This window comes from Cupressus sempervirens, chromosome 7, assembly GCF_028749045.1.
Source record: "Cupressus sempervirens isolate cs-2001-9-10 chromosome 7, ASM2874904v1, whole genome shotgun sequence".
Lineage (NCBI taxonomy): Eukaryota > Viridiplantae > Streptophyta > Pinopsida > Cupressales > Cupressaceae > Cupressus > Cupressus sempervirens.
In genome coordinates, this window is record NC_143124.1 from 837912771 (window position 1) to 837924968 (window position 12198).

A 12198-nucleotide genomic window follows, 5' to 3' on the forward strand; every position below is an offset into this window, starting at 1 on the left:
CTCATATGATTTTTAATTCCATTTGTTTTAGGGTCCAAGTATTTTCTTTATCTTGTTGATGATTTCTTACAATTCCAATTATTAAAATTTTAATTTTAAAATGTGTGTTTCTTTTGATTTTAGGACTTTCAAATGATTTATGGAGAATGTATCATATATTTCTCTTAGGAAGATATATATAGATCATTAAATGAATATGTTAGTCCAATATTCAATGACTTTTACAGTGAGGAATGTATTTTGCATTAGCTCAAATTCCCTTAGACTTCTTAGGTGGATAGTGTACTTGAGATGAAGTATGATACTATTTGCATTAAGTTAGTATTGCCATTAGTGACAACACTTAACCATAATAGTAGCTACTAAGCTCATAACTTAATTTCCTACACTCACTGAGCATTCTAGTAGTATTCAATAGTTTACACCAAGTAGACAGTGGCTACTGAGTGAATACAAGAAATGTGAAGATCAGTAGTGTCTACTAAGTAGTAAGTTTACACCAAGTGAAGCAAGGTAAACTTAGTGTGCAGTATCTACTGAGTGACACTACATCTACTAAATCACAAGTCTACTGAATCACCAGTTGTCACCAAGTTCAAAACTACTTCGAGTGATTAGTATGGACTGAGCCTTCACTTCTACCAAGTGCATGATGATGTCAAGTAATGCAGTGGACATCGTGTATCAGAAGGTCACCATGTCAGTTCAGTGAACCCGAGTTATTTACTATTGCGCTGATTTTGTAATGTATTGTTCATTTTTATTTTGTCCAACCTTGCAATTTTGTAAATTTGAAAGGTATACATGTAAGGTGTATTGTAAAATATCATTTGTAGTAAGAAATAGAGAAGTAATGTGAAGTGATTTTTGAGAAGTACATGTGAAGGATTATCAGTAGTAGTTCAAGGAATACAACAAGGTCAATATAGAGGCAGAAAAGTTATATCCATCACATAAGGTGATCAGTGCATAAAGGATCTTATCAGCAATCAGTTGTAAGTAGATCCACTACTTCATCTTAATAGGTGAATTAGTTTCTAAATACTTTAAAAAGGTAGACTTAACAATCTTTGTATAAATCTCTTAACTGAGTGCATACTTCATTTTATGTTTGTAAATCCTCTAACAAGATGAACCTAGTAGTCCTTTGTGCTCCTAACAAGGCATATTGGCATAAGTGGTCAATGTAAGTCTTAATAGGCCAACTTTATGCTATAGTATTGAAGTTTTTTGGGTATCATCCCCACCCCAATTTTACTTTCTATTTGGAAGGTTTTTGGGTTACCAAAACATTGTGTTCTTTTGTTTGATGAATGTTTTATCTTTCAGTATTAATGTATGCAGTAGCATAGATGGATTTATGGTGAATTTAAAAGGAACAATTTGAAAGTTACTAATTCACCCCTCCCCTCTTAGTAACTTGTCATATCTTGAATATTTCCAGCAATTGGTATCAGAGCTTTGTGGTTCTCAGGATAAAATTTTGACAGCTTGAGCAAAGATCCAACGACAAATAGAGATATTCAGACTTGACAACGAAATTGAAAATGAAAAGCTAGATTTGGAGATGGCCATAGCTCAACTCAAGGAAGCAAAGGAGAATCTTTCCCAATCACTGAAAAGAGGAAAGTAACTTGCAAAACAAATGGATGACCATTAGTATGTTGAAGAAAAGATTGAAGACTTTTTCCCATCAAGAAACTCAGATGAAGTTAATGAGGCAATCAAAGAATTCCTAGCAAAGAATGGCTCTTTGCAAGAAGAAGTAAGGAAACTCAAAAGAGAACAAGAAATCCTATCAATCAGGCTACATGAGATTTTGGAACAAAGGAATAAGGAAAATGAAGACTTGGAAGTGAGAAATAATGAAGAACAAAATGAATCCAACTAGCATGAAGACCTCACTAATCAAATCACTGAAGCAAATGAAGAAATTAGGATTCTCAAATCACAGAATGAAAGAATAAGAAGTGATCTGAACTATGAAAGAGAAACTAATAAAAGAATAATGAGAGAACTAAGATGTGAAAAGAAAATCGTTGAAAAGTTGACGAATGACCTAATGCTGAAATAAAAAAATCAATGAGAGAATGTTAAAATCACAAGAAGACATGAATTAATTGTATTAACAAAATGAGCAGAATCTTTATAGGCAAAAAGGTAAAGTAGGACTTGGATACAATGAAGAACAAGGTGAATCTTCCAAGCAAGGTGCAAAAAGGAATAAAAAACCCTCATGCAATCGTTGTGGGAAAATTGGTCATACATTAAACAAATTCTCGACCAATGGAAAAGAAATTTCAATGGAAAGTGCTACAACTACAATCAGCATGGTACAAATCTAACAAATGCAAGGAGAAATCAAAATTTGAAGATAAATGTCACAAATGAAAAAAAAATGGTCACAAGGCATCTCAATGCAGATCCAAATCATTCAATCCAGTTGAACAACTTGTAAAGGAAATATTTGGATGGCACTACAATACCTAGTGCAAATGTCATTATTGTGGAGAATATGGACACACTCACATAAATTGTGCAAGGCATCACCTAAGAAAGAAAGATACTACTATAAGGTGTTACACATGCACCGAACTCAGTCATATAGCTAAAAACTACATGAATATAGGAAAAGTTGAAGATGAAAAGAAAGCAAGGGCTCGCATCATAAGGAAACAAATGAGGTAGCAATGGATTCCTAAATCTATTGAGGATACAAGCTCAAATCATGGAAGTAAAGTCACTCAAGAAGTGGGTGACCCCATCTCCTCAAACTAAATTCCTAAGAATGTATTGGAGCTATACTTAGCAAGAAAATCATAACCAATTCGAAATATGAGGAATGCAAATAATCCAATCAGTATTCCAGATACAGTAGGATCACAGAAAGGTTATCTTTTTCCAAGTTGCATCAGACTCCACCAATGAAAGTTGGTTGAAGACCCTACTAAGCGAGGTCAGGAGTAAGAGAAATTTGGTTTATCTGTTGAGTTGATACTCTTGCCGAGTTAGGTCAGTGGATGATAGTCTATCATGCACTGAATCATTATGGCACTGATCATTTATGAAATTTTCTCAACAAAAGGGGAAATTTTGATTTTATTTTTAACTACATTCACAACATTCAGAGAGTAGAGTGATTTGAAAGAGTAGTGTAGTGTTTTTGAGCGATTTAGTAGTGAGATCTTCACAAATTTTATCGTCTATCGAGTAGCAATGGCATCTACCAATGGAAGCAACACTAAACCAAAGAGGGGTTCTAAAATGTTGGTTAAGGGTGTTGAATGGAAAGCACCAAATTTCAAGATTGTTCTGGCCATTGCTGAATCTCTTAAACCTTACGGAGCTCAATCGCAAATCCCACCAAAGGTACTCCTAATTAATGACATAAGAAATCATTTTAATTGTTCTATTCAAGAATTAGGGACATTAGAAATTGATACTACCCTAGCTGAAATGTGTGTTGATGGATTTTTGAAACCTGAGAATAAACATTTGGAAGCTAAAGGATTAACTCATATCCCTCACATGCCTCAAAATTTCCAAGTGAAATAGATAAGATACATATTGAGTCAGTTTCACAATGCTCAATTATGGCTGGAGCAACCCATTCTAACTAAAAAGTAGATGATACACAAGGTTATGGGTCTACCATTAGTAAACTAAGCTAAGACAATCAAAACCCTAGGTCAAGATGAATTGTAAAAGAAAACCCTAGCTGAGTGAGATGGTAGAGGTTTGAAAATAAGCAATTTCACTGACATAGAGCTTAGGTTTGGCATTCATATCATTGCACACAAGATCTACAACTCGAGTTAGTTGAACAACATCCCTTGTGAGGTAGTTGACCTAGCATACAAGGTTATAAAGAAGAACCTTTAATTTAATTTGTCAAATGTATTACTGAGGCAATTGAATAAAAACATTGAAAGTTTGAAAAGTTCCAAGAATAATTCCTCCAAGTTCGGTTAATTTCTTACCTATTTATTTTTCTATGTTCAAAAATTCTTTCCATCTAAGGGCACTGTTGTATGGAGGAAAGACACCCCTATTCTTTATCAGATAAATGAATTCATTGAAGAAATGGGTAAAACCTTTGAAAGGGTGTTGGATAATTATTTTGAGGCATTCAAGGAAAAAATGAACAACAGATTTTGAGTCCCTCCCAAGCTTGTAGAAGACTACAAGGATGACATATGCTTCATGGTAGACTATGAGAGAATGTACATTCAAGCAGTCAAATTGAGAGTGGCATGGGTAAAACCATTGCCTTATGAAATTAATATTGATGAAGCCAGAGACATCATTGAGGCTTTAGTAAATGAGCCAGCCAATCCAAATCTTCCTACATTTGGCACTTATGAGGAGGCCAAGAAGAGGATAGAGCTTAGCATTAAGACTCCTCAAGCTCTCAGTAGAAGAAAGAAGATAATTTCCAAATTAAAGACAACTGAAGGTCCTCTAATGCTTACTGAGGGCAAGGGAAAATATGAAGAGGAGGAATATGATGAAGAAGAAGAAGAATCAGAGAAAGAGGAACCAGCAAGGAAGAAAGGTAAGGTGATTATCACCAAACCTCAGAAGAAATCTACTGTAGTATTCTCTAGGAGAGGGAGGAAAGGTGAAAGTGAACCAGTATTCATTTGCTCTCCACCTACATTTGAGAAAAGGATGAAATAGCTAAGAGTTGGAGCAGGAATATGTAACTTCAAAGTTCTCAAATATGAGATTCGGACTCTAGCTTAGAAAAAAGAGATGGAGGACTTAGTCATGGAGAAAATGGGTATTTGGAAATACTCCCCTACACAAATTCAACCTCAAATCCATGCAGATCTTTTTGCCAAAATCAAAGCTAGATGGGAGAACACGATGTAAACTATAAAAGACATCTTTGCACAAAAATTGCGATAGTTAGTACTGAATTTGACTAATGCAGAAGTAAAGAAGACAGTAAAAGAGCATGAAGACAGAATGATTCTAAAGCTTAACTCATGTTTTATATTAATGAATAACATAGATTCAATGGTTAAGCATGCCTCAGACATCTGTAGAGATGTATATCATCTCAACAAGCCATCAAATGAAACTGTTATAATTAAAGATGATGATAGTGATGATGATGATGATGACAACACTCCTTCCATCTTAGCTACTCTAGGAGAGTTGCATGCTCTAATGGAGGAAAAGGAAGAAGAGGACGAGGAAGTAGAAGAGATGAATGAAGAAGGAAAGGAGGAAGAAGTAGAAGAGAAAGAAAAGGATGAAGATGATCTGGTTAGAATTGCAGTAGAAGCAATAGCATCTCTTCCTCACACTCCACCTCACACTGTCACATCTATGGAGATACCTTCTACTAGTGAGATTGTGAGCACAACAATAACTTCAATTGCTCAATCTTCACCAGCCACCTCCCAGCTCCAAGTGTCTGCAATGGAAGTGTCAAGCACTTCATCTACTAAGTTGACTATTACTTCTTCAGATACCAATTTAGCTCCCTCTATTCTTGCATCATCATCATTATGTGCAATAGAAAGTTCTACAATTTTGTCTTCATCAATTCTTGTAAGCTCTATACTTTTTTTTCATCAGCATTGTCTGCATTAACTTTGATTCTAGTTAATTCAGACATTTCTATGAGTATTCTACCAAGTGTGGCACAATTTTTGGGAAGTGTTTCAATTTTTTACTCAGTTAGTACTCCTAGTCTTATCCCATTTTTCACTACTAGCCCTTCTATCTCTACTATTGTGTCTATTCCTAAGGTCAAACTAGTCATCACTGAAGTAAAACAAAGGCAACCATTGAAACTTGTGATCACTGGAAAGGGAATTGAAGAAGACATTGACTTAGACATAGAGATAATAATACCTAAGATTGACTATGAGACTACTACTACTGAAGAGATGAGGTTAGCTAGTCAACTCATAGAGAAGAAAGCTATGCAAAAGTAGTTAAGGTTTGAAATGGATAAGGAGTATAGAATAAATTAAAATGCAAAGAATACAATTACAGAAGCCTTAGGTGTTGAAGTTGATTCCACTTAACATATTTTGATCCAGTTAGAAGAGGCTGTACAGAAATATAATGAGGACTCCTCTGGACAAGAGAAGCTAATTGAAAAAGCTGAAAAGAAGTTTGATAACAAGGTGCTAGAGCATATTGCTCAGCAGATAGCAATCAGAGGATAGAGCTTAGCATTAAGATTCCTCAAGCTCTTAATAGAAGCAAGAAGATAATTGTCAAATTAAAGAAAGTTGAAGGTCCTCTAATGCTTACCGAGGGCAAGGGAAAAGATGAAGAGGAGGAATATGATGAAGAAGAAGAAGAATCAGAGAAAGAGGAACCAGCAAGGAAGAAAGGTAAGGTGATTATCACCAAACCTCAGAAGAAACCTACTGTAGTATTCTCAAGGAGAGGGAGGAAAGGTGAAAGTGAACTAGTATTAATTTTCTCTCCACCTACATTTGAGGAAAGGATGAAATAGCTAAGAGTTGGAGCAGGAATATGTAACTTCAAATTTCTCAAATATGAGACTCGGACTCTAGCTGAGAAAAAAGAGATCGAGGACTTAGTCATCGAGAAAATGGGTTTTTGGAAATACTCCCCTACACAAATTCAACCTCAAATCCATGTAGATCTTTTTACCAAAATCAAAGTTAGATGGGAGAACACAATGTAAACTATAAAAGACATCTTTGAACAACAATTGTGATAGTTAGTACTGAATTTGACTAATGTAGAAGTAAAGAAGACAGTAAAAGAGCATGAAGATAGAATGATTCTAAAGCTTAACTCATGTTTTATATTAATGAATAACATAGAATTAATGGTTAAGCATGCCTCAGACATCTGTAGAGATGTACATCATCTCAACAAGCCATCAAATGAAACTGTTATAATTAAAGATGATGATAGTGATGATGATGATGATGACAACACTCCTTCTATCTTAGTTACTCTAGGAGAGTTGCATGCTCTAATGGAGGAAAAGGAAGAAGAAGACGAGGAAGTAGAAGAGATGAATGAAGAAGGAAAGGAGGAAGAAGTAGAAGAGAAAGAAAAGGATGAAGATGATCTAGTTAGAATTACAGTAGAAGTAATAGCATCTCTTCCTCACACTCCACCTCACACTGTCACATCTATGGAGATACCTTCTACTAGTGAGATTGTGAGCACAACAATAACATCAATTGCTCAATCTTCACCAGCCACCTCCCAGCTCCAAGTGTCTGCAATGGAAGTGTCAAGCACTTCATCTACTAAGCTGACTATTACTTCTTTAGATACCAATTTAGCTCCCTCTATTCCTGCATCATCATCTTTATGTGCAATAGAAAGCTCTACAATTTTGTCTTCATCAATTCCTGTAAGCTCTATAGTTTTTTTTTCATCAGCATTTTCTGCATCGACTTTGATTCTAGTTAATTCAGACATTTCTATGAGTATTCTACCAAGTGTGGCACCATTTTTGGGAAGTGTTTCAATTTTTGACTCAATTAGTACTCCTAGTATTATCCCATTTTTCACTGCTAGGCCTTCTATCTCTACTATTATGTCTATTCCTAAAGTCAAACTAGTCATCACTGAAGTAAAACAAAGGCAACCATTGAAACTTCTGATCATTGGAAAGGGAATTGAAGAAGACATTGACTTAGACATAGAGATAATAATAACTAAGATTGATTATGAGAGTACTACTACTGAAGAAATGAGGTTAGCTAGTCAACTCATAGAGAAGAAAGCTATGCAAAAGTAGTTAAGGTTTGAAAGGGATAAGGAGAATATAATAAATTAAAATGTAAAGAATATAATTATAGAAGCCTTAGGTGTTGAAGTTGATTCCACTCAACATATTTTGATCTAGTTAGAAGAGGTTGTACAGAAATATAATGAGGACTCCTCTGGACAAGAGAAGCTAATTGAAAAAGCTGAAAAGAAGTTTGATAACAAGGTACTAGAGCATATTGCTCAGCAGATAGCAATCAAACAAGTTGAGTTGTCCACATTTTTGGGTAATTTTGAAAATTCTTTTAATAATGAAGCATCACTTTTTGCCAAAGTTTGTGATGTGTCTGGTTTTACAAATGAAATAAAGGAGAAGCTAAATAAGATTGGTGTTGACATGAAATCTAGTGCATCAAAGTTGTAGGCTAACCCCTCCTCCAGCTCCTCTCATTACACCAAGGTGAAATATCTAGCAGAAGTGCAGGCAGAACTTCTAAGAGAAGAAGCAAGAATTAGAGCAACCTTGATGGATATTTAGAACATGATCTTGCCAATAATGGATATAATGTAGAAACATATTGCTCATTGCAAATCATTGGTCCAGGATCAAAACTTCTCAGTGGCTAATCACAGGATCAAATTATCAGTAGAAGTTTAGATTGCTCTCTCCACTTTTCAAATTTTGCAAGAGAATTGGGATACCTCATTCGCCCTCATTCTCAAGGTACATCAAGAATTTCTCTTTCATTTTGGTGTAACTATATAGATAGTATATTTAGCCCTTTGCAATTACTGTCAAAAAGGGGGACAAATATTAGTATAAGCAAAAGAGAAATTTTGTATATAAAGAGAGATATCAGTATAAGTGAAAGGAGGAGATAGCACTCAATAGAGTCAACATATATATGCATTTAGTCATGTACATAAGTATCTTTGTATATACATTATCTGTCATGAAGGAAATATATGTAGAAATGTATATGCAACAGCTTTACAAAGATCAATTTTGAAAAACCAAAATTTAGTGAGTCAGTTTATAAACATATGTTTTGGCTTATAAGTATTTTGTCACTAATGCCAAAGGGGGAGATTGTTGGCATGAAGTTAGTATTGCCATTAGTGACAACACTTATCCATAACAGTAGCTACTGAGCTCAACATTTAATTTCCTACACTCATCGAGCATTCTAGTAGTATTCAACAGTTTACATCGAGCAGACAATGGCTACCAAGTGAATACAAGCAATGTAGATCAGTAGTGTCTACCGAGCTTCACAATGTCTACTGAGCAATAAGTTTGTGTCATGGAGAGTCAGTGTAAACCAAGCATTAGAAGTAGTGTTTACCAAGTGAAGCAAGGTAAACTTAGTGTGCAGTATCTACCGAGTGACACTACATCTACTGAGTCACCAGTGGTCACCGAGTTCAAAACTACTTCGACTGATTAGTATGGACTGAGCCTTTACTTCTACAAAGTGCATGACTATGCCGAGTAATGCAATGGATGCTGTGTATTAGAAGGTCACCGAGTTAGTTTAGTGTGTAGACACCTAAAAATGTTTTAAAAAATAAAGTATTTTTATTTTTTGAAAAAATCCCTGATGACATCATCATTTATTAATTAATTATTTAATTAATTAATTAATTAATTTTTATGCCATTAAATCCTTTTATCTTAATTAAAAATATTTAATTAAGGAATCCCTCCCAAAAATGTTTAAATCTTATTTAAACATTATTTCCTTATTTATTAATTATTTAATTAATAAATTGACCAAAAATCCTAAAATAAATAAAAATTTTATTTTTTGCCCGAAACTTGGCCAATTTCCTTATGACCAATAACCTCTTCCAAAATCTTCTAATCCTTCTTTAATTTCGATTAAAGGCTAATCCCATCATTTCCTACCCCTAATCCCAACTCAAAATATTTAATTAAGATTAAATATTAATCTTCATGTTTATTAAAAAGGTTTTAATAAATATCTCCTCAACACAAACCCTTGAAATAAATAAAACTTTATTTATTTCCTAAAAATCTAATTTATCCTCATCCTAAGAAGTTCTAGACTCTTCTAGAAAGTCTTCATCCTCATCCTAGGAAATTCTAGACTATTCTAGAAAGTCTTTATCCTCATCCAAAGTCTAGACTCTTCTAGAAGATGTCTTTAAACCTAATCCTAATCCCCTCTTAACCTTGTCACATTCCCTAAAAATGGGTTAAGACTTACTAACCCAAGCCAAAGTTAACAAATATCTCCTCCTTCACCCACCCTCATTAAATGCCATCCACTTGCCTATCCCTAAGCTAATCCTAAACCATCCTAATCCATCCTCTAATCATTTTCACAAGCCTAAGCAAGCTTAAAACCTTCCTAATCAAGTCCAATTCAAAATTGCTCTCATCACCCTCAAAATATCTCAACCATAAAACTTTATGAAGTCCACTAGGCCATAAATGACTCTTCCAAGCCCTTTTATTGCTCTTACAAGCCATTATGAGGGTCTTTATGAAGATTTTATCCCTTGAGCCTCCTTTGTTGACTCATCCTTCCCCTTTCCTCCATCCTCTCACCATGTGACATGTGTCACTCCTTGATTGGCTATAAGGAAGCACAATCCATGTGCTCTCCTCTCATGCAATCTAAGCCCTCCATGAGCTTTTTCCCATCCTTGCATCTTAGCCCTCAATCCCTCAAGCCTCTTGCCTATAAATTGGATCCTTCCCCTTTGCAAAATAACACAATCCATGAAGTAAAGTTATAATGCTATTTTGAGAGCCAAATTCATACTAAAGCCATCTATCCACACCAAAAATCCACAGTCATCCATTGAAGCCTTTTGGAAGCATATTGAGCATACATCCTATCTATTTAGACAAAGCCACTCAACAAGAGAGCTTCTCATTGAGAGAGCCCATTAATGGCTCATATTTTCAATTGAGAGCTCATCTTAGTCTATCTTGAATTTTATGAATTTTGTTTAGTTTGTAGAAGCTTTATTTAAATTTGGTTTCTATTAGCATACTAAAATTGCTCATATACATAGTGAACCTGAGTTATTTACTATTGGACCAACTTTGTAATGTATTGTTAATTTATATTTTGGCCGACCTTGCAGTTTTGTAAATTTGAAAGGTATATAGGTAAGGTGTATTGTAAAATATCATTTGTAGTAAGCAATAGAGAAGTAATGTGAAGTGATTTTTGAGAAGTACATGCAAAGAATTATCAACAGAAGTTCAAGGAATATAGCAAGGTCAATACAGAGGCAGAAAAGTTATATCCATCACATAAGGTGATCAGTGCATAAAGGATCTTATCAGCAATCAATTGTAAGTAGATCCACTACTTCATCTTAACAGGTGAATCAATTTCTAAATCCTTTAATAAGATAGACTTAATAGTCTTTGCATAAATCTCTTAACCGAGTGCATACTTCATTGTATGTTTGTAAATCCTCTAACAAGGTGGACCTAGCAGTCCTTTGTGCTCCTAATAGGGAAGATCACTAGAAGTGGTCAATGTAAGCCTTAATAGGCCAACTTTATGTTGCGGTATTGAAGTTTTGTGGGTATCATCCCTACCCCACTTCTACTTTTTATTTGGTAGGTTTCTGGGTTACCAAAACATTGTGTTCTTTTGTGTGATGAATTTTTTATCTTTCAATATTAATGTATGCAGTAGCATAGATGGACTTAAGGTGAATTTAAAAGGAAGAATTTTAAAGTTACTAATTTACCCCTCCTCTCTCAATAACTTGTCATAGCTTGAATATTTCCATTAGATACCTCATGGTAGATTGAAAATCATATGTTTCATTCTAGGTTGATGGTTCTAGCATTTTAAACAGACACTATATAAAAGAAATTCAACTATATTAATAATTGAATGTATAATATTACAATATGGAGCATGATTAAAAAGGTTTGGTACCATGTAAAGTTGAATGTTTGTTTGGAGTACTTAGTAGTGAGGCTTTGGAATTTATTTTAAATTGTCAAACCAGAAATAAATGGAGAAGGCAACCAAGTTACCTTCATTTATGTTGGTTACTTTGAGCATGTAATTTTTTTCACTTATTTTTTTTTATCATATGTCATCATGATATATAGTTTGATTACTTCTTCACTCAAAGAAGCTATCCATGTAACCCACTTCTCCACTAACTTACCTACTACTTTTAAGCATGCTATTTTTCTTTATGATAATGATGATGATGATGATATTTTAGTTAAAATTCCTATTCTCATTGATGAAGATTTTTTTTTGTTGTGTTGCCACAGTCTACACCTCTTTGGACTCATATAATTATTGATAAGAGTATCCCTCTTGCTAGTAATCCAATTACTACTCATAACACTATTTCCTTGGAATTGGGTGGTATAATGTGGATTCAAGGTGATTCTACTAATCCATAGAATGAAATGGTTCTATGGGGAGTATACTTCATTAATAAAGATTCATACTTGAG